Genomic DNA, 23,499 nt, shown 5'->3' on the forward strand with positions numbered 1-23,499 from the left:
CACTATTTCTATGGCCACTTCCTTAAGTACTCTGGGATGCAGACTATCAGGCCCCGGGAATTTATCGGCCTTTAATCCCATCAATTTCCCTAACACAATTTCCCGCTTTATAAGTATATCCTTCAGTTCCTCCTTCTCACTAGACCTTCGGTCCCCTAGTATTTCTGGAAGGTTATTTGTGTCTTCGTTCGTGAAAACAGAACCAAAGTATTTGTTTAACTGGTCCGCCATTTCTTTGTTCCCCATTATAAAATCACCTGAATCTGACTGCAAGTGACCTACATTTGTTTTCACTAATCTATTTCTCTTCACATATCTCCTCTACCGCATTGCTACCAGTTTGGTTAGTCCAATCAACATGTAGATTAAAGTTGCTCATGATAACTGCTGTACCTTTATCGCACGCATCCCTAATTTCTTCTTTGATGCTGTCCCCATCCTCATTACTACTGTTTGGTGGTCTGTACACAACTCTCACTAGCATTCGCAGTCAGTTTTTATGTTCCCAGCAAGCTTCCTCTCATACTCTCTTTTCCCCCTCCGAATTAAAGCCTTTGTCGTCCTCTGCTGAATTCTAAATTTCTCCCAGTCCTCAGGTTTGCTGCTTTTTCTGGCCAATTTATATGCCTCTTCCTTGGATTTAACACTATCCCTAATTTCCCTTGTTAGCCACGGTTGAGCCATCTTCCCCATTTTATTTTTACTCCAGACAGGGATGTACAATTGTTGAAGTTCATCCATGTGATCTTTAAATGTTTGCCATTGCCTATCCACCGTCAACCCTTTAAGTGTCACTCGCCAGTCAATTCTAGCCAATTCACGTCTCATACCATCGAAGTTACCTTTCCCCAAGTTCAGGACCCTAAACTCTGAATTAACTGTGTCACTCTCCACCTTAATAAAGAATTCTACCATATTATGGTCACTCTTCCCCAAGGGGCCTCGCACAACAAGATTGCTAATTAGTCCCTTCTTATTACACATCACCCAGTCTAGGATGGCCAGCCCTCTAGTTGGTTCCTCGACATATTGGTCTAGAAAACCATCCCTAATACACTCCAAGAAATCCTCCTCTACCGCATTGCTACCAGTTTGGTTAGCCCAATCAACATGTAGATTAAAGTTGCTCATGATAACTGCTGTACCTTTATCGCACGCATCCCTAATTTCTTCTTTGATGCTGTCCCCATCCTCATTACTACTGTTTGGTGGTCTGTACACAACTCCCACTAGCGTTTTCTGCCCTTTGGTATTTCGTAGCTCCACCCATACAGCTTCCACATCATCCAAGCTAATGTCCTTCCTTAACCAGCAACGCCACCCCAATTCCTTTTCCTTTCTGTCTATCTTTCCTAAATGTTGAATACCCCTGGATTCCCAGCCTTGGTCACCCTGGAGCCATGTCTCCATGATGCCAATTACATCATATCAATTAGCTGCTATCTGCGCAGTTAATTCGTCCACCTTATTCTGAATATTCCTCGCATTGAGGCACAGAGCCTTCAGGCTTGTCTTTTTCACATCCTTTGCCCCTTTAGGATTTTGCTGTAATGTGGCCCTTTTTGCTTTTTGCCTTGGGTTTCTCTGCCCTCCATTTTTACTTTTCTTCTTTCTATCTTTTGCTTCTGCCCCCATTCTACTTCCCTCTGTCTCCCTGCTTGGTTCCCACCCCCCTGCCATATTAGTTTAACCCCTCCCCAACAGCACCAGCAAACACTCCCCCTAGGACATTGGTTCCGGTCCTTCCCAGGTGCAGACGGTCCGGTTTGTACTGGTCCCACCTCCCCCAGAACCGGTTCCAATGTCCCAGGAATTTGAATCCCTCCCTTGTGCACCACTCCTCAAGCCATGTATTCATCTGAGCTATCCTGCAATTCCTATTCTGACTAGCATGTGGCACTGGTAGCAATCCTGAGATTACTACTTTTGAGGTCCTACTTTTTAATTTAGCTCCTAGCTCCTTAACTTCGTCTTTTAGGACGTTATCCCATTTTTTACCTATTATCGTTGGCACCACGACAACTGGCTGTTCACCTTCCCTCTTCAAAATGTCCTGCACCCGTTCCGAGTCATCCTTGACCCTTGCACCAGGGAGGCGACATACTATCCCGGAGTCACGGTTGCAGCCGCAGAAATGTCAAACTGTTCCCCTTATAATAGAATCCCCTATTACTATAGCTCTCCCACTCTTTTTCCTGCCCTCCTGTGCAGCAGAGCCACCCCTGGTGCCATGGACTTGGCTGCTGCTGCCCTCCCCTGATGAGTCATCCCCCCCCAACAGTACCCAAAGCGGTGTATCTGTTTTGCAGGGGAATGACCGCAAGGGACCCCTGCACTACCTTCCTTCCACTGTTCTTCCTATTGATTACCCATTCCTTATCTGGCTGTGTACCCTTTACCTGCGGTAAGACCAACTCACTAAACGTGCTATTCACGTCATTCTCAGCATCATGGATGCTCCAAAGTAAATACACCCGCAGCTCCAGTGCCGCAATGCAGGCTGTCAGGTGCTGCAGGCGGATACACTTTTCGCACATGTAGTCGTGAGGGACACTGGAAGCTGAGGGTGGATTTACTCTGGAGCATCCACGATGCTGAGAATGACGTGAGTATCACGTGTAGTGAGTTGGTCTTACCGCAGGGAAAGGGTCCACAGCCAGATAGGGAATGGAAGACCAGCAGGAAGAGTAGAGCAAGGAAGGTAGTGCAGGGGTCCCCTGCGGTCATCCCCCTGCAAAACAGATACACCGCTTTGGGTACTGTTGAGGGGAATGACTCATCAGGGGAGGGCAGCAGCAGCCAAGTTCATGGCACCGTGGCTGGCTCTGCTGCACAGGAGGGCAAGAAAAAGAGTGGGAGAGCGATAGTGATAGGGGATTCAATTGTGAGGGGAATAGATAGGCGTTTCTGCGGCCGCAACCGAGACTCCAGGATGGTATGTTGCCTCCCTGGTGCAAGGGTCAAGGATGTCTCGGAGCGGGTGCAGGACATTCTGAAATGGGAGGGAGAACAGCCAGTTGTTGTGGTGCACATTGGTACCAACGACATAGGCAAAAAAAGGGATGAGGTCCTACGAAACGAATTTAAGGAGCTAGGAGCTAAATTAAAGAGTAGGACCTCAAAAGTAGTAATCTCGGGATTGCTACCAGTGCCACGTGATAGTCAGAGTAGGAATCGCAGGATAGCGCAGATGAATACGTGGCTTGAGCAGTGGTGCAGCAGGGAGGGATTCAAATTCCTGGGGCATTGGGACCGGTTCTGGGGGAGGTGGGACCAGTACAAACCGGACGGTCTGCACCTGGGCAGGACTGGAACCAATGTCCTAGGGGGAGTGTTTGCTAGTGCTGTTGGGGAGGATTTAAACTAATATGGCAGGGGGATGGGAACCAATGCAGGGAGACAGAGGGAAACAAAAAGGAGCCAAAAGCAAAAGACAGAAAGGAGATGAGGAAAAGTGGAGGGCAGAGAAACCCAAGGCAAAGAACAAAAAGGGCCACTGTACAGCAAAATTCTAAAAGGACAAAGGGTGTTAATAAAACAAGCCTGAAGGCTTTGTGTCTTAATGCAAGGAGTATCCGCAATAAGGTGGATGAATTAATTGTGCAAATAGATGTTAACAAATATGATGTGATTGGGATTACGGAGACGTGGCTCCAAGATGATCAGGGCTGGGAACTCAACATTCAGGGGTATTCAACATTCAGGAAGGATAGAATAAAAGGAAAAGGAGGTGGGGTAGCATTGCTGGTTAAAGAGGAGATTAATGCAATAGTTAGGAAAGACATTAGCTTGGATGATGTGGAATCTATATGGGTAGAGCTGCAGAACACCAAAGGGCAAAAAACGTTAGTAGGAGTTGTGTACAGACCTCCAAACAGTAATAGGGATGTTGGGGAGGGCATCAAACAGGAAATTAGGGGTGCATGCAATAAAGGTGCAGCAGTTATAATGGGTGACTTTAATATGCACATAGATTGGGCTAGCCAAACTGGAAGCAATACGGTGGAGGAGGATTTCCTGGAGTGCATAAGGGATGGTTTTCTAGACCAATATGTTGAGGAACCAACTAGGGGGGAGGCCATCTTAGACTGGGTGTTGTGTAATGAGAGAGGATTAATTAGCAATCTCATTGTGCGAGGCCCCTTGGGGAAGAGTGACCATAATATGGTGGAATTCTGCATTAGGATGGAGAATGAAACAGTAATTTCAGAGACCATGGTCCAGAACTTAAAGAAGGGTAACTTTGAAGGTATGAGGCGTGAATTGGCTAGGATAGATTGGCGAATGATACTTAGGGGGTTGACTGTGGATGGGCAATGGCAGACATTTAGAGACCGCATGGATGAAGTACAACAATTGTACATTCCTGTCTGGCGTAAAAATAAAAAGGGGAAGGTGGCTCAACCGTGGCTATCTAGGGAAATCAGGGATAGTATTAAAGCCAAGGAAGTGGCATACAAATTGGCCAGAAATAGCAGCGAACCTGGGGACTGGGAGAAATTTAGAACTCAGCAGAGGAGGACAAAGGGTTTGATTAGGACAGGGAAAATGGAGTACGAGAAGAAGCTTGCAGGGAACATTAAGGCGGATTGCAAAAGTTTCTATAGGTATGTAAAGAGAAAAAGGTTGGTGAAGACAAACGTAGGTCCCCTGCAGTCAGAATCAGGGGAAGTCATAACGGGGAACAAAGAAATGGCGGATCAATTGAACAAGTACTTTGGTTCGGTATTCACTAAGGAGGATACAAACAACCTTCCGGATATAAAAGGGGTCAGAGGGTCTAGTAAGGAAGAGGAACTGAGGGAAATCTTTATTAGTCGGGAAATTGTGTTGGGGAAATTGATGGGATTGAAGGCCGATAAATCCCCAGGGCCTGATGGACTGCATCCTAGAGTACTTAAGGAGGTGGCCTTGGAAATAGCGGATGCATTGACAGTCATTTTCCAACATTCCATTGACTCTGGATCAGTTCCTATGGAGTGGAGGGTAGCCAATGTAACCCCACTTTTTAAAAAAGGAGGGAGAGAGAAAACAGGGAATTATAGACCGGTCAGCCTGACCTCAGTAGTGGGTAAAGTGATGGAATCAATTATTAAGGATGTCATAGCAGTGCATCTGGAAAATGGTGACATGATAGGTCCAAGTCAGCATGGATTTGTGAAAGGGAAATCATGCTTGACAAATCTTCTAGAATTTTTTGAGGATGTTTCCAGTAAAGTGGACAAGGGAGAACCAGTTGATGTGGTATATTTGGACTTTCAGAAGGCTTTCGACAAGGTCCCACACAAGAGATTAATGTGCAAAGTTAAAGCACATGGGATTGGGGGTAGTGTGCTGACGTGGATTGAGAACTGGTTGTCAGACAGGAAGCAAAGAGTAGGAGTAAACGGGTACTTTTCAGAATGGCAGGCAGTGACTAGTGGAGTGCCGCAAGGTTCTGTGCTGGGGCCCCAGCTGTTTACATTGTACATTAATGATTTAGACGAGGGGATTAAATGCAGTATCTCCAAATTTGCGGATGATACTAAGTTGGGTGGCAGTGTGAGCTGCGAGGAGGATGCTATTAGGCTGCAGAGTGACTTGGATAGGTTAGGTGAGTGGGCAAATGCATGGCAGATGAAGTATAATGTGGATAAATGTGAGGTTATCCACTTTGGTGGTAAAAACAGAGAGACAGACTATTATCTGAATGGTGACAGATTAGGAAAAGGGAAGGTGCAACGAGACCTGGGTGTCATGGTACATCAGTCATTGAAGGTTGGCATGCAGGTACAGCAGGCGGTTAAGAAAGCAAATGGCATGTTGGCCTTCATAGCGAGGGGATTTGAATACAGGGGCAGGGAGGTGTTGCTACAGTTGTACAGGGCCTTGGTGAGGCCACACCTGGAGTATTGTGTACAGTTTTGGTCTCCTAACTTGAGGAAGGACATTCTTGCTATTGAGGGAGTGCAGCGAAGGTTCACCAGACTGATTCCCGGGATGGCGGGACTGACCTATCAAGAAAGATTGGATCAATTGGGATTGTATTCACTGGAGTTCAGAAGAATGAGAGGGGACCTCATAGAAACGTTTAAAATTCTGACGGGTTTAGACAGGTTAGATGCAGAAAGAATGTTCCCAATGTTGGGGAAGTCCAGAACCAGGGGTCACAGTTTAAGGATAAGGGGTAAGCCATTTAGGACCGAGATGAGGAGAAACTTCTTCACCCAGAGAGTGGTGAACCTGTGGAATTCTCTACCACAGAAAGTAGTTGAGGCCAATTCACTAAATATATTCAAAAGGGAGTTAGATGAAGTCCTTACTACTCGGGGGATCAAGGGTTATGGCGAGAAAGCAGGAAGGGGGTACTGAAGTTTCATGTTCAGCCATGAACTCATTGAATGGCGGTGCAGGCTAGAAGGGCTGAATGGCCTGCTCCTGCACCTATTTTCTATGTTTCTATGTTTCCCACATATTACAGGAGGAGCATAACACATGTCTCCTGCCATGACTCAACCCTTAGATTAACTTAATTTGGAAACAACAATGCTAAAGTGTTACTTGCTGATTAGGAAAAGAAAAAGAAGAAAAACTACTCACCAATGACTTAACCCCTTGGCAGTGACGTCACCTTTCGATTTCTTTCTACTTCTTTTTTGCCTTCTCATCCTGCCGTACCGGCCTGCCTCTCCCACATCCCCGGACTCCCGCTGATCGCACTCCTGCCTATTTGACGAACGCTGGACCTTTATAGGCCTCTCCGACATCCCCGTACTCCCGCTGATCGCACTTCCGCCTCCTCGACGAATGCTGGGTCTTTATAGGCCTCTCTGACATCCCCGGACTCCCGCTGCTCTGGCGATGAGACATTCTGCCAAACGAGTTTGACAGTCTGCTCGGGGAACCGCCCGACAGGATCCATCATCTCCTCCTTCCGTAGGGCGTCCAGGACCTTGCGTGCCAACCATTGCTTTATGGCCTTGTGGTCAAAGGTGTTTTTCTTGAAAAATGTTTCCACGAAGGACAGGTGGTGAGGCATGGTCCAACTGGTTGGAGCCTGGCCAGACCCATCCTTCGCAACACCGGGGACAGATAGAATCTCAGCACGTAGTGACACTTGGTATTTGCGTACGAAGGGTCTATGCACAGCTTGATGCAGCCGCACACAAAAGTGGTCATCAGGATGAGGGCCACGTTCAGAACGTCCTTTCTTCCCTTGTCCAGAGATTTGTACATCGTGTCTCTGTGGACACGGTCCATTTTCGATCTCCAGACGAAATGGAAGAAGGCTCAGGTGACTTGCATGGCACAGGAGCGGGGTATGGGCCAGACCTGTGCCATGTACAACAACACCGAGAGCACCTCACTCCTCATGACCAGGTTCTTTCCTGCAATGGAGAGGGAGCGCAGCTTCCACCATCCCAGTTTATGTTTGGCTTTAGCAATATGCTCCTTCCAGTTTTTGGCGCACGCCCCGTCCGCTCCGAACCATATTCCCAACACCTTCAGGTAATCTGACTTAACGATGAAGAGAATAAAGGATCAGTCGGCCCAGCTTCCAAAGAACATGGCCTCACTTTTGCTGCGATTGACCTTCGCTCCCGAGGCCAGTTCAAACTGGTCGCAGATTGTGAGCAATCCGCGGACTGACTGCGGATCCGAGCAAAGGACGGCAACGTCGTCCATGTACCGGGAGGTCTTGACCTGAGCGCCTCCGCTGCCTGGGATTGTCACCCCCCCCTAATGCCCTCATCCTTCCTGATGGACTCGGCAAAGGGCTCGATACAGCACACAAAAAAGACAGAGGAGAGAGGACAGCCTTGCCTGACTCCAGACCTGATTGGAAAGCTTTCAATTTCCCACCTGTTGATTAGAACTGTGCTACTGATGTCTGTGTAGAGCAGTTGGATCCAATTGCGGATACCATCCCCAAACCCCATCTTGGAGAGCACGTCCATCAGGTACATGTGTGATATCCTGTCAAAGGCCTTCTCCTGGTCCAAGCTGATTAAGCAGATGTCCACCCTCCTGTCCTGCACGTAGGCGATCGTGCATCTGTTTTTCCTCTTGCTCTCTGTAACTCTGGTTCTGTGGCAGAGTCCTATATCTCTTTACCACTTTCCATGTGTGTCTGTGCTTTTCTCTCAATGTGGCTGGGTTGGTTTCTCTTATTTAACATGTAGCTAGCGAGCCATGGGTGCCAAGCGTGCTCCATTGCAGCTTGTTGGTTGCGGGAGAGCAAGAAATCATCCGGCCCCTATTTTGAGTTACGGGCAGGTCAGGCCCTGAGGTGGGGGGAAGCTGATTCCAGAAGGCTGTGCATGGGCTGTAGTATTTTTGTGTGGGGCCTGCTCCTCCAGGACAAAAAGAAAAGAAAAAACGTTTAGGATCCTTTTGTGGAGTGGTTACCAGCGGTCCCTTCAAGGATCACTGGTTAGGCTGCTTATCAAATGGTACACGAGTGGAGCTTGCACGACACATGCTCCACCCATTTGTACTTCAAAACTGCAATTGTGGACTTTGGCATTCAACTGCCAGTGATTCATTCTTCAAGTGAGAAACTGGTAGCCAGCAATTGAAAATCACCATTCCCATATATCTCTTTGATAGATTGTATGAAATCTTCTTTTTTCTAAGGTCTTTGATTGTAATTACACAGCCACATCCCCCCTTTATCTCAGTGACATTGATCCAGTGTTGATGGGCATACTTTGATTTTAAAAATTCCATGTTTTCTCCCCTTACTCCCTCCTCTCTTGAAATAGAACCATTTAGTCTCTCACATTTTAGTTTGAAATACAATCTGTTTTAACACATTTAATTTTTGAAAGTAAAAACAGATCCATAGGCTTCATTTTTTTGGCTGTTCATAGTTAATGGGCAGTGTTGGAGAGCATTCCCAGAGCAAAGGCACCTGTGGCATAATGTTAGAATTAAATATGTATGTATAAAATGGTGGCAGGAAATGTATGAAGATGGCTGCCAGTGATTCAGCAAAGCACCAAGAGAATGCAGCTAGCATAAAGGGACCTCATTCCTAGTTACTGATAATTGCCGTTTCTCACACAGGAATACACAGAAAAGACGAGCTCAGCAGATGTCTCTAATCAACAGGCTTCCAGGCCCCAGACAAGGGGCCCAAGTTTTGAGCCGCGCCTAGAACGGCGCAGTCCCGACCTGGACGCCTGTTTTTCGCACCACAAAGTGCTTGGGCCCTGCCCAAAGTCTCAGGCCCGGCCGGGCCCGGCCCATTCAGCCTCCCTCCCCCTTCTCCTTCCCCCCCATCTCTTACCCCCCCCATCTCCTTTCCCCCCTGCCCCCATCTCCTTTCCCCCCTCAACTCCTTTCCCCCCATCTCCTTTTCCCCCCAACTTCTTTCCCCATCTCCTTTCCCCCCCATCTCCTTTCCCCCCCTTTTCTTCCCCCCCTCCTCCCCCTTCCCCTCTCCCCCTTCTCCTCCTCCCCCCTCCCCCTTCTCCTCCTCCCCCCCTCCCCCTGCTCCTCCCCCCTCCCCCTTCTCCTCCTTCCCCCTCCCCTTCTCCTCCTTTGAAATCAGGCATAAGTGGCCGGACACGCCCCTTTTGAAAAAAAAAATTCTGTTCCAAAGTGAAACTGTTCTAACTGACTAGAACTGGAGCAAACTAAATGGCGAGAATTCCGATTTCTAAGATACTCCGTTCTACACCAGTTGCTCCTAAAAATCAGGAGCAAATCATGGCGAAACTTGGGGCCAAGATGTCCCGGTAGAATGATAGAACAATAGTATTCCTGTAACAGGATTAAGATAAGGAAACTACCCAAAGACAGCACCCAAGGACAGTAAGATAAGGGGGAGCCTGGACAATGTCACAAGACCATGAATAACTCTTAGCAACACATGAGGCGATCACGCAGCCACCTAATGTTTAGAGACCAATTCTATTGGTCTAATTGAATCTATATTTAATCTATAATCAATATGATTGGATAGTGTCCGGCCGAAATGGGCTGATGCAACTGTAGTAAACTGTTGTAAAACATATAAAAATCCATGAAATCCTTTGTTCAGCGAGGTGCCTGGATGAACCAGTGGCTTCATCTCCCCGTCGGTGTAATAAATCGTTTTGATGTATGGAACCGACCCAGAGTGATGAGTGATTCTTGGAAGGAACATTCGCGCTAACAGGCAGAATGCATTTCAATGGTTTCAGCATTTTTTAATATAAATAATTAACATTTTCTTGATGTTGAGAGCTCTGCTTAAGGAACTAACTGAGACAGTAAGATCCACAAAGGTGCAGTGGTCTTCTGGTAATACACCCAGGTAGTAGTTTTTCTTGTCTGAGCCTCCAAACGGAGTGTTAGCAAGCTTTTGGTTTACATTTTTGCAAGCTACCGCATGTCTGGTTCTCTCCTCATCCAGCATCCAGTTCCAGCAAGAGCTGCTAGATTGTGATCAGGTGTTTGAACACAGCCTCCTGCCTCCCTTTCCCCTCCCCCCACACCTCTTCCGCTATACCTCTCCCTCTCACCTAATTTAGGATAATTGTTTGATCCCACTGTTTCCCTGCCAGAGATTACTTATGTCAACTCAAACCTGGCATTTTTTCTGGTATGACTCAATACCACAATATTTATTGCAATGATGTGATATATTTACCTACTGAGTCATCAGGTAGGTGGGAGCGGTTTTCTACATATTGCTGTCGAATCCCAGATGGGGAGAAGTAATATGGAAGTCCAATTTGCAGTAATTCGGAGAAGGAGGCACAAACCAGGCTTGAAAATAAAGGAATATGTAAGTCATGTATAATGGACAGACTATGCCACTATTAAATCATGTCAATGGGATCTACTGTAGCAATAGTGGCAGTAAAAAGAAATGGATTGGCAAATCAAATGAAAAACTGAGTCTGTACTGTAAAATATTTCTACTTAATTGGCTGTGAAGTGTTTTGGGATGTCCTGCAGTCATGAAAGACATTATATAAATGCAAGTTCTTTGTTTCTTTTACATTATCATGGGTGGTGTAACCACAAATTTCGGGAGAACATGCAAATACTGTATAATTCCCTATATCCTATCCATCACCAAGACTGCTTACTTCTAACTCCACGGCATCTCCTACCTCTGTCATTACCTGACCCCACCACTGCTGAAATCCTAATCCATGCTGTTGCTGTCTCCAGATTCTTCTCTTATATTCTGCTTGCCAGCCTCCCAAGCTATACCCTACATAAACTCTGCTGCCCAGAACATGTCCTGCAGTAAGTTTCACTCTCCCATCACCTTTGTCCTTGTTGATTCCCATTGGCTCCCTATCCCCCCAGTGTACTGAATTCAAATTCGTTGTCTACAAATTTCCAGTTTCAATTCACCCTTCTTTTGTAACCTCCTTTTCCCAATGGCTCGGCTTACCCCCTTTGTTCCTTCTTCTCTGGCTTCCTGTGAATTCTCTATCATTCAACATTGGTGGCAGAGCCTTTATCCATCTCAGTTCTATTCTCTGGAATCTCTTGTTACCTTGTTACTTATGTCCCATTTTTAAAAAAATCTCAAAACCTGTCTTTTTTAACTGCTTTCAATCAACTCTCATAAGAAAATAAGAAATAGAAGCAGGAGTAGGCCCTATTGCCCCTCGAGCCTGCTCCGCCATTCAATAAGATCATGGCTGATCACCGACCTCAACTCCACTTTCCCACCTGATCTCCATATCCATTGATTCCCCATGACTCCAAAAATCGATCTATCTCAGCCTTGAATATATTCAGAGACTCAGCATCCACATCCCTCTGGGGCAAAGAATTCCAAAGATTCACAACCCTCTGAGTGAAACAATTCCTCCTCTTTGTCTTAAATGGCCTACCCCTTAGCCTAAGACTGCGCCCCCTAGTTCTAGACACTCAAGCCAGGGGAAACATTCTTTCAGCATATACCCTGTCAATCCCCTTCAGAATTGTAAGGGGTTCTCAGGGAGTGTTGTTTTGCCTTGGGTGTCTCTCTCTGGGCTTCTGCCCTCACAGCTTATGCCTGGCCTGTGAGGTACCCTGAGTGCTGCAAGAGCACTCCTGGAGAGACTGTGTCCACAGCTTATGAAGGGGATTTTTGAGCCTCGTGCTTCCCCACAGCTTATGCCGAGCCTGTAAGGCACCTGTGAGTGTCAAACACTCCTAACCCCTTCTTCCTTAGCCTGTGACACACAGTTGAGCGTTTGAGGCGCTCCTAGCTTCCCTTACACTGTTCTGACATAAGACTCTCGATCAGGAGATGTAATACAATAGAACTGAGACAAGGTGATTCCAAGAGGAACTTAGGCTTCTAATTTATTTGACAAAGTATATCTCAACAAACAGCAATACACCAACAAAACAATCCCCCTAAATCCCACTAAATGGACATAACGAAAATCTTTACACAAGTTTAGCAGTACAATGCCCAACCTCCCACCTTTCCTGGCCTAACTGAGTTGGGAGTTCCGGGGACCAGAGGTTATACTCACTACTGTACCTTCTGCAGTCTGGTGGTTTGTTTCTTCTATCTTCGGTGTCTTCGGACACTGGTTTTCCTTCAGTGTCGAGAGGCTTGCTGGTTGTTGGATCACGAGAGCAGGGAACCACACACAATGCATCAGAAACCCCTTTTTATAGCCAGATTATCTAGTCCGCCTCTCCTGCTGAAATCGATCCTTCCCATTGGTGGACTTTGATTTTGAAAAATGCAGCAGTTTTAGATTATTGCGGGTTTTTTTCACTGATGTTAATCTACTCAAGGTTTGAGTAGGTGTTGATTGGGTTGGCCTCCTGTAGCCATTGTGTAGGCCCTTGGTTTGTTTTGGGTTCCCTAGTTTTCTGAAGGTCTGCATAATTTCCTTCCATAGTGTAAACATGGGGAAGACAATAGCCCGATAATGGCGATGAGTCAGTCCCACAGTTTTCGAGCAAGTGCTCTCCCATTGGCTTAAAAGCCCCATGCTTCGGGCTGACTCTGTCCCACCATTGGCCCTCCGGTGTCCTCCCCCGTCCAATCACTGCTCTGCCAAGGTCAAACCGTCTCGGTTTCAATTTCATATTGTAGCACAGACAGATCCCACAGCCCTTTTCCTTCTGGGTAAAATGAGGGGGTTTTCGTCCTCCCCTACATAATCCTGTATGTTTCAATGAGATCACCTCTCATTCTTCTAAACTCCGGAGAGTATAGGCCCATTCTACACAATCTCTCATCATAAGACAGCCCTCTCATCCCAGGAATCAATCTAGTGAATCTTTGTTGTACCACCTCCAAGGCAAGTCTCTCCTACTACTTATAAGAGCATAAGAAATAGGAACAGGAGTAGGCCATTTGGCACTTCGAGCCTGCTCTGCCATTTAATAAGATCATGGCTGATCTGATCATGGACTCAGCTCCACTTCCCTGCCCGCTCCCCGTTACCCTTTATTCATTTATCGCTCAAAAATATGTATCTCGCCTTTGAATATATTCAATGAACCAGCCTCCACAACTCTCTGAGACTATAGAAACATAGAAACATAGAAAATAGGTGCAGGAGTAGGCCATTCGGCCCTTCTAGCCTGCACCGCCATTCAATGAGTTCATGGCTGAACATTCAACTTCAGTACCCCATTCCTGCTTTCTCGCCATACCCCTTGATCCCCCTAGCAGTAAGGACCTCATCTAACTCCTTTTTGAATATATTTAGTGAATTGGCCTCAACAACTTTCTGTGGTAGAGAATTCCACAGGTTCACCACTCTCTGGGTGAAGAAGTTCCTCCGCATCTCGGTCCTAAATGGCTTACCCCTTATCCTTAGACTGTGACCCCTGGTTCTGGACTTCCCCAACATTGGGAACATTCTTCCTGCATCTAACCTGTCTAACCCCGTCAGAATTTTATATGTTTCTATGAGGTCCCCTCTCATTCTTCTGAACTCCAGTGAATACAAGCCCAGTTGATCCAGTCTTTCTTGATAGGTCAGTCCCTCCATCCCGGGAATCAGTCTGGTGAACCTTCGCTGCACTCCCTCAATAGCAAGAATGTCCTTCCTCAGGTTAGGAGACCAAAACTGTACACAATACTCCAGGTGTGGCCTCACCAATGCCCTGTACAACTGTAGCAACACCTCCCTGCCCCTGTACTCAAATCCCCTTGCTATGAAGGCCAACATGCCATTTGCTTTCTTAACCGCCTGCTGCACCTGCATGCCAACCTTCAATGACTGATGTACCATGACACCCAGGTCTCTTTGCACCTCCCCTTTTCCTAATCTGTCACCATTCAGATAATAGTCTGTCTCTCTGTTTTTACCACCAAAGTGGATAACCTCACATTTATCCACATTATACTTCATCTGCCATGCATTTGCCCACTCACCTAACCTATCCAAGTCGCTCTGCAGCCTCACAGCATCCTCCTCGCAGCTCACACTGCCACCCAACTTAGTGTCATCCGCAAATTTGGAGATACTACATTTAATCCCCTCATCTAAATCATTAATGTACAGTGTAAACAGCTGGGGCCCCAGCACAGAACCTTGCGGTACCCCACTAGTCACTGCCTGCCATTCTGAAAAGTACCCATTTACTCCTACTCTTTGCTTCCTGTCTGACAACCAGTTCTCAATCCATGTCAGTACACTACCCCCAATCCCATGTGCTCTAACTTTGCACATCAATCTCTTGTGTGGGACCTTGTCGAACGCCTTCTGAAAGTCCAAATATACCACATCAACTGGTTCTCCCTTATCCACTCTACTGGAAACATCCTCAAAAAATTCCAGAAGATTTGTCAAGCATGATTTCCCTTTCACAAATCCATGCTGACTTGGACCTATCATGTCACCTCTTTCCAAATGCACTGCTATGACATCCTTAATAATTGATTCCATCATTTTACCCACTACCGATGTCAGGCTGACCGGTCTATAATTCCCTGTTTTCTCTCTCCCTCCTTTTTTAAAAAGTGGGGTTACATTGGCTACCCTCCACTCCATAGGAACTGATCCAGAGTCAATGGAATGTTGGAAAATGACTGTCAACGCATCCACTATTCCCAAGGCCACCTCCTTAAGTACTCTGGGATGCAGTCCATCAGGCCCTGGGGATTTATCGGCCTTCAATCCCATCAATTTCCCCAACACAATTTCCCGGCTAATAAGGATTTCCCTCAGTTCCTCCTCCTTACTAGACCCCCCGACCCCTTTTATAACCGGAAGGTTGTTCGTGTCCTCCTTCGTGAATACCGAACCAAAGTACTTGTTCAATTGGTCCGCCATTTCTTTGTTCCCCGTTATGACTTCCCCTGATTCTGACTGCAGGGGACCTACATTTGTCTTTACTAACCTTTTTCTCTTTACATATCTATAGAAACTTTTGCAATCCGTCTTAATGTTCCCTGCAAGCTTCTTCTCATACTCCATTTTCCCTGCCCTAATCAAACCCTTTGTCCTCCTCTGCTGAGTTCTAAATTTCTCCCAGTCCCCAGGTTCGCTGCTATTTCTGGCCAATTTGTATGCCACTTCCTTGGCTTTAATACTATCCCTGATTTCCCTTGATAGCCACGGTTGAGCCACCTTCCCTTTTTTATTTCTATGCCAGACAGGAATGTACAATTGTTGTAGTTCATCCATGCGGTCTCTAAATGTCTGCCATTGCCCATCCACAGTCAACCCCTTAAGTATCATTCGCCAATCCATCTCAGCCAATTCACGCCTCATACCTTCAAAGTTAGCCTTCTTTAAGTTCTGGACCATGGTCTCTGAATTAACTGTTTCATTCTCCATCCTAATGCAGAATTCCACCATATTATGGTCACTCTTCCCCAAGGGGCCTCGCACAACGAGATTGCTAATTAATCCTTTCTCATTACATAACACCCAGTCTAAGATGGCCTCCCCCCTAGTTGGTTCCTCGACATATTGGTCTAAAAAACCATCCCTTATGCACTCCAGAAAATCCTCCTCCACCGTATTGCTTCCAGTTTGGTTAGCCCAATCTATGTGCATATTAAAGTCACCCATTATAACTGCTGCACCTTTATTGCACGCACCCCTAATTTCCTGTTTGATGCCCTCCCCAACATCACTACTACTGTTTGGAGGTCTGTACACAACTGCCACTAACGTTTTTTGCCCTTTCGTGTTCTGCAGCTCTACCCATATAGATTCCACATCATCCAAGCTAATGTCCTTCCTAACTATTGCCTTAATCTCCTCCTTAACCAGCAATGCTACCCCACCTCCTTTTCCTTTTATTCTATCCTTCCTGAATGTTGAATACCCCTGGATGTTGAGTTCCCAGCCCTGCTCATCCTGGAGCCACGTCTCCGTAATCCCAATCACATCATATTTGTTAACATCTATTTGCACAGTTAATTCATCCACCTTATTGCGGATACTCCTTGCATTAAGACACAAAGCCTTTAGGCTTGTTTTTTTAACACCCTCTGTCCTTTTAGAATTTTGCTGTACAATGGCCCTTTTTGTTCTTTGCCTTGGGTTTCTCTGCCCTCCACTTTTCCTCATCTCCTTTCTGTCTTTTGTTTTTGCCTCCTTTTTGTTTCCCTCTATCTCCCTGCATTGGTTCCCATCCCCCTGCCATATTAGTTTAACTCCTCCCCAACAGCACTAGCAAACACTCCCCCGAGGACATTGGTTCCGATTCTGCCCAGGTGCAGACCGTCCGGATTGTACTGGTCCCACCTCCCCCAGAACCGGTTCCAATGCCCCAGGAATTTGAATCCCTCCCTGCTGCACCATTGCTCAAGCCACGTATTCATCTGAGCTATCCTGCGATTCCTACTCTGACTAGCACGTGGTTTTAGTTTCCCCTATGAGTGGAAATATCCTCTCTGCATCCACCTTGTCGAGCCCCCTCATTATCTTGTATGTTTCGATAAGATCATTCTTCTGAACTCCAAAGAGTATAGGCCCAACCTACTCAACCTACCTTCATAAGTCAACCCCCTCATCTCCGGAATCAACCCAGTGAACCTTCTCTGAACAGCCTCCAATGCAAATATATCCTTCCTTAAATACGAAGACCAAAAACTGCACGCAGTACTCTAGGTGTGGACTCACCAATACCCTGTACAGTTGTAGCAGGACTTCTCTGCTTTTATACTGTATCCCCTTTGCAATAAAGGCCAAAATTCCATTTGCCTTCCTGATTACTTGCTGTACGTGCATATTAACTTTTTGTGTTTCATGCACAAGGATCCCCAGGTCCCTCTATACTGCAGCACTTTGCAAATTTTCTCCATTTAAATTCTAATTTGCTTTTCTATTTTTTCTGCCAAAGTGGATAACCTCACATTTTCCCACATTATACTCCATCTGTCAAATTTTTGCCTACTCAATTAGCCTGTCTATATCCCTTTGCAGACTTCTTGTGTCCTCCTCACAATTTGCTTTCCCACCCATCTTTGCATCATCAGCAAAGTTGGCTACATTACACTTGGTCCCTTCATTAATATAGATTGTAAATCATTGAGGCCCCAGCACCGATACCTGCGGCACCCCACTAGTCTCTGTTTGCCAACCGGAAAATGACCCATTTATCCCGACTCTCTGTTTTCTGTTAGTTAGACAATCTTCTATCCATGCTAATATATTACCCCCAGCCTCATGAACTTTTATCTTGTGAAGTAACCTTTTATGTGGCACTGTTAGATCTCTTAATTTCCAATGAAATACGAACTCCGATTGTAGTTTTAACTTCTTTATTTTTGGCAGACAGCAGTAACAAGTTCTTGGCTTTAAGCCAGGTCTTTGTCCTTCTGAGACCACATGGTCAAAATGGCTGTATTTATACCTGGATCAATTTACAGAAAAGAACTCGCCTTCTTTGACCTTATTGGCTCAATTAATAGTCTTTTAACCTTTTAATTGGCTCGCTACCCAAGGGTCCTAAAATGTCAAGTTGATTGATGACTTAATGCAACATGCTGAACTGCATGTAGCAGCCTTGACTTGGGGGTCTGTGAATTTTCACAGTCTGTCTAAATGCAGCCTGTTTGAATTCTCTATCAATCCCCCCTTTGATTCTTTCACAAACTGAATCATAAAACATCAGGTATCACTGGTTAAACATTCTACAAAATGATTTCATACATGTTAATAGAGTTTCCTTCTAAAATTTGTTGATGTGTTTCGCCACATGTCCGGACTAGTAGCTTCCACACAAATTTACACCAACCCGAGTTCCATCGTGGCCACAATGGAAGTCTGGTTTTAGTAGGTTAATTAACCTTATTCCAATTTAATCCAAATCAATATCTTAATTCAACCAGTAAGCAACCTTCCCTTAAGCATAACATACCCCTGTGCTACGTACAGACGGTCTGCTGGGACCTGCAAGATGTCTCACATGCGGGACAGCAGCTACAGCCGCCTGGTCGCAACAACATTTAATCAACATAAACAAACAATATAAAAGTAAAACAATTACAAACAAATAGAATTAAACCTTCCACCAATGAAGTTCCTATTGAACCTAGCCATTCAGTGGCTTCACTCCACAAAGTGAATGATGGGGGTTGCTTAAGTTTTTCTACCTCCTTTTGGATATGCTCCGCTAAGTGGGTAATTTCTTCGGAGCGATCTGGGATATATGTGCAACACTCAGTTCCGAGTAGGGTGCAAGTACCTCCCTTTTCAGCCAGGTTGTAATCAAGGGTCAGTCTATTCTGTAGGGCTACTGTGCGGATTGCTACCATTTCTGCATTGATTTTAACTAGGGCCTCTGAGGTATCATTGGCTACCCGTTCTACAACGGATGCCATGTTAATGGATTCCCTTGCCAGTTTGGCGGTTCCATACCTGGGGATCAGAATGGCAAAGAACCTCTCTGTTTCTGTGATAGCTCTCTTAGGACGGTGTAAATGTTCCGACAGTGACTTTATATGATACATATAAGGCACAATGTAGGCTAAATAGCAGGATCCCATCCAATTCTGGGGCAGCCAAGGGTAGGCCTTGTGGCCACACACCCAATAGGTGCCATTATATGCAATGAATGTTAGCTGTTTCTTTGTCAGCTACACTCCAGGGCCTGTCCAGGCTTTTCCATCTGTTTTATTCAGAATCCCCGTTACGTTAAAAATTCCCACATCGGCCCAGTTTGGACGGTTCCATGGCTTGATTATATTATAATTCCGGGAGCAGTTACTATACCCCATATTTTGGCCTCCTTTGATGTTTCTAATCAGACAGTCTGATTCCCCCGGTCTTCCTATTCCCGTTGTATTAGTGATAACAAAAAATGGGGGCCGTTTGGAATTATTGTAGCACGGTTGGTATCCCCCTTCAAAGGTAGTCAGATTGTAACCTGCTGACTTCCATTTACGTGCCCAGTTTTCCGTATCCTGAAACGCATTGCCTGTTTTGTTTTGATTAATTATCCACTCAGCCATTTCCAAGATAGTCAAGGGAACTGGCCTCAAGGGAATCCCTCCCTTTGAGTGAATAGGAATATGCACACACACCCAACAACTAGAAATGTTACCTTGTTTGGCATAAATGTATGACATATATAAAAAGGTATTTACATGTAATTCCCTTGCTACCCTACTATTTATCTTTGGTGCAGGGGGTCGGCTAGTAAGAAGTAGGCCTATACCTAGAATACCTACAATCAATAAAACAGTAAATTTATACATTTTCGCAAAAAGTAATTGTCCTTATTAGATTTCAGCTTCAGTTACGGGTGCTCGTTTAATGTGTGAAGCGTGGATCCAGGCTTTTTTTCCTTGGACTTTAACAGCTGCCTGGGTGGTCAATAACACTTGATAAGGTCCCTCCCACTTGGCACCCAAAGGTTCTTTATGCAACTTTTTCACATACACCCAGACTCCCGGAATGATGTCGTGTCCTCCTTCGGGTGGTTTACCCCAAGCTGCCAATACCTGTCGGGAAACAGAACTAATAGCATTGGTTAAGTTCTGACAGTATGATAACAAAGTGTCACTCATTAAGTGAACATCAGCTTTCCGTAAATCGATAGTTCCTGGCAGCGACATGGGTCTTCCTGTTATAATTTCAAATGGGCTTAGACCTGTAGTTCTGTTTGGGGTTGTCCTAATGCTACATAGCACTATTGGTAGTGCCTGGGGCCATGGTGTTCCTTCTTGGTGATATTTGGCAAGCCGTTGTTTCAAAGTTCAATTCATTCGTTCTACTTGTCCTGATGATTGTGGATGATAAGGACAGTGTAAATCCCACGTAATGTTCAGTAACCTACAGACTTCTTGGCAGACAGCACCTGTGAAGTGTGTTCCCTGATCTGAGTCAATGCTACTCGGGACTCCCCATCGGGGAATGTAATCCTTACACAAGACCTTTGCAGTGTGATTGGCTGTGGGTCTTTTAGTTGGGACAGCTTCTACCCATCTAGAGAATCTGTCGACTATGACAAGAATGTTAGTGTATCCTTGGCATGAAGGAAGAGATATATAATCAACCTGCAGATGCTGGAATGGTCCGACAGGGGCAGAGGGCCTCAGTTGGGGCATTACCGTGATGGGTCCAGAATTATTTTTCTGGCAGACCACACAGCGGTCTGTTACCAGCTGGGCATGTTTTTTAAATCCCCGACCCCACCAGCTTTTCTGGAACCGTGCCGTCATCTGTTGTGAGGCCAAGTGTCCCCACGAGTGGATCTGTTGGGCTAAAAAGGCATAAGCGCTTATGGCGCGACTGGCTTGTCGGTAACTCTTTGTCTCCAGACACCATCTTCACATAGCTTAATTCCTGCCTCAATCCATGTCCATTTTTCCTCTTGGGAGCATTCGCCTTGCATTGTTTGAAGGTCTCGTGTCAGAGTCCTGAGTGCTTTCAATCTGCACATCTGTGTTGGTTCTTCTGGAGGAACGCCCTGTGAGGTGGCATCTTTAGCTGCCTGGTCGGCTAGGGCATTTCCCTGTGCTTCTGTGGTATTTTCCTTGGTATGGGCCTTACACTTCAGGATGGATACTTCCTGAGGTAATTGTATGGCCTCCAGTAAGTCTCGGACTTCTTTTCCATTTCGGATAGGTGTACCAGCAGCAGTGAGGAATCCTCTTTTCCGCCATAACAGACCAAAGTCGTGAGCGACTCCAAAAGCATAACGCAAATCTGTGTAGACATTAGCTGTCTGTCCTTCTGCTATTCGACATGCTTCTGACAGGGCCCGTAACTCGGCCTGTTGTGCTGACGTTCCTGAGGGTAAACATCCTTTTGCCACTACCTCATATAAGGTTGTAACTGCCCATCCTGCTTTTCTGGTACCATTGTCAACAAAGGAGGAACCATCTGTAAACAGCATGAGGTCTGGGTTGTGCAGAGGCTCCCCTGCTGCTAAAGCTGCTTCTTCTGTTTCTTTTAAAATCTCCACGCAGTCATGCTCTTCACATTCTCCCCCCTCTTGCTCACTCGATTCTGACATCGGGAGCATAGTTGCGGGATTAACCGGGCTGGCCCGGACGATATGGAGATTAGGATCTTCCAAAACTGCTGTCCAGTGGGTCCTTCTTGCTGCTGTCACCTGAGACATTCTATTCATAGACAGCAAAGCGTATACGTTGTGGGGACACTTGACAATCAGCTTTTGGTCGAGGACTAGACCCGCAGTGGTCATTACCGCTCGACATGTAGCTTCCATGGCCCTTAGGCAACTTCCCCATCCGAGGGCTACCGCATCCAGTTTTGCCGAATAATAGCCAATAGGTCTTTGCCGATCCCCATGTTCTTGTGTCAGTATAGCTGTCATATATCCTCCTTTCTCATGGACAAACAGGGTAAATGGCTTACCACTGTCGGGGATTCCCAGAGCCGGTGCTGAACACAAAGCCTTTTTCAAACTCAGGAAGGCCTCTTGCTGTTCTTTAGTGAGGGTGATGGCTTCTTTAGAGGCACGTTTCCCCTTTAAAATATCATTCAGTGGCTGAGCAAGCTGTGTGAAGGAGTCAATCCAATTTCTGTTAAAGTTACACAATCCCAAAAAAGACCTTAGTTCCTGAATAGTGGTGGGTTTTTTAGCAGCCCGAATGGCTGCAGTTCTATCCTGGGTAAGTTCTCTCTTTCCTTGTGAAATCTTTTGTCCCAGGTATACAACCTCTTCTTGGGATATTTGTGCTTTGTCGATGCTGGCTTTATGTCCTTTCAGCCGAAGGTGATCCAGCAAAGCTCGTAAATCTTGTTCATGCTGTTCCTCCGTGTTTGAAGCTAGCAGGATATCGTCTACATATTGGATGACTGTGGATGACAGGGGAGGTAATTCTCGCCAATGGCTTTGTAAAGCCATGTGGAATACTGTAGGGCTGTTGTGGAAACCCTGTAGTAACTGGGTCCAAGTATACTGTTGTCCTTGGACCGTGAAAGCAAACCACTGTCGAACCTCCGGTGGCAGAGGCACTGACCAAAATCCGTTGGCCAAATCTATAACCGAGAAATATTTATGTTCCGGTTTGAGGGCATTAAAAATGGTGGAGGGATCTGCGACCAAAGGAGCTTTTTGATCAATACACTGGTTAGCTTTCCTATAATCGACAGTCAAACGCCAAGTCTCATTAGATTTCTGTACCGGCCACACGGGGCTATTGGAGGAGCTATACGTTTTAATAAGCACCCCTTGTTTCTCCAATTGCTGAATAACCGGTAAGATTCCTGCGATGGCAGTTGGACTGATGGGATACTGTTTAGTGCATGGAGGCTTGGTCCCGGTAAATGACACAGGCTCCATCTGGAGTAGGCCACAATCGTTCTTATCTTTAGCCCAAATCGGGTGTTCCTTCAATTCTTCTTTCTTCAAAGTTCAAATTGACCATGTCACCTGACCATCCTCGAAATGCAACGATGAATCTACTTGGATTAGAACGTCCATTCCCAAAAGGGGTTGATCTACTGGGCCTATCCAGACTGGCGTGGTTAGTTCATGTGGACCCAGCCCTATAAGTACCGGTGTTGTCCTTTTAATTTCCATTTTATGGCCCCCAACTCCATAGGCTGTACATGCCCTACCATCCAGCGGCAAAAAGTCTCCATATTGTAGGGGTAAGCATGTTAATTCCGCCCCTGTGTCTAAAAGACAGTCCACATCCTTATTGCCCACCCTCACAGTTATATATAGCCCATCTCCCCTTTGTTGTATTAGTGCGAGGAGGGGGGCCAGGGTGGGCTCTCACCGTTTTTTGCTATCCCAAGTAACTCCTTCCGTTGTTGTATTGTCAGTCGCTTAAATGCTTCTATGAGGTCGTTATCTTGCGACAAGCCTTGTTTGTTGGCTGAATTGTATCCCTGGCTGTGTCCTCTTCCCCAGCCATGTCCTTTCTGTTTTGCCCTGCACGTCTTGGCCCAGTGACCTTCTTTCCCACAATAATGACATTTTCTGGGTAATTTTCCTAATGACTGTTTATCAGAATCCTGGGATTTCCAACCCATAGCCTGTACAGCTTGGACTTTAGCTCCCATATCCCAATCTAATTGGTTACATCGATCCACCAATGCTGCAAAGGTAGTTCCTCTACCTTCCCAGTCCGGTAACACTACCTTAAGCATTTTGGACAGTTCTGGC

The sequence above is a fragment of the Pristiophorus japonicus genome, chromosome 3, assembly GCF_044704955.1.
Source record: "Pristiophorus japonicus isolate sPriJap1 chromosome 3, sPriJap1.hap1, whole genome shotgun sequence".
Lineage (NCBI taxonomy): Eukaryota > Metazoa > Chordata > Chondrichthyes > Pristiophoridae > Pristiophorus > Pristiophorus japonicus.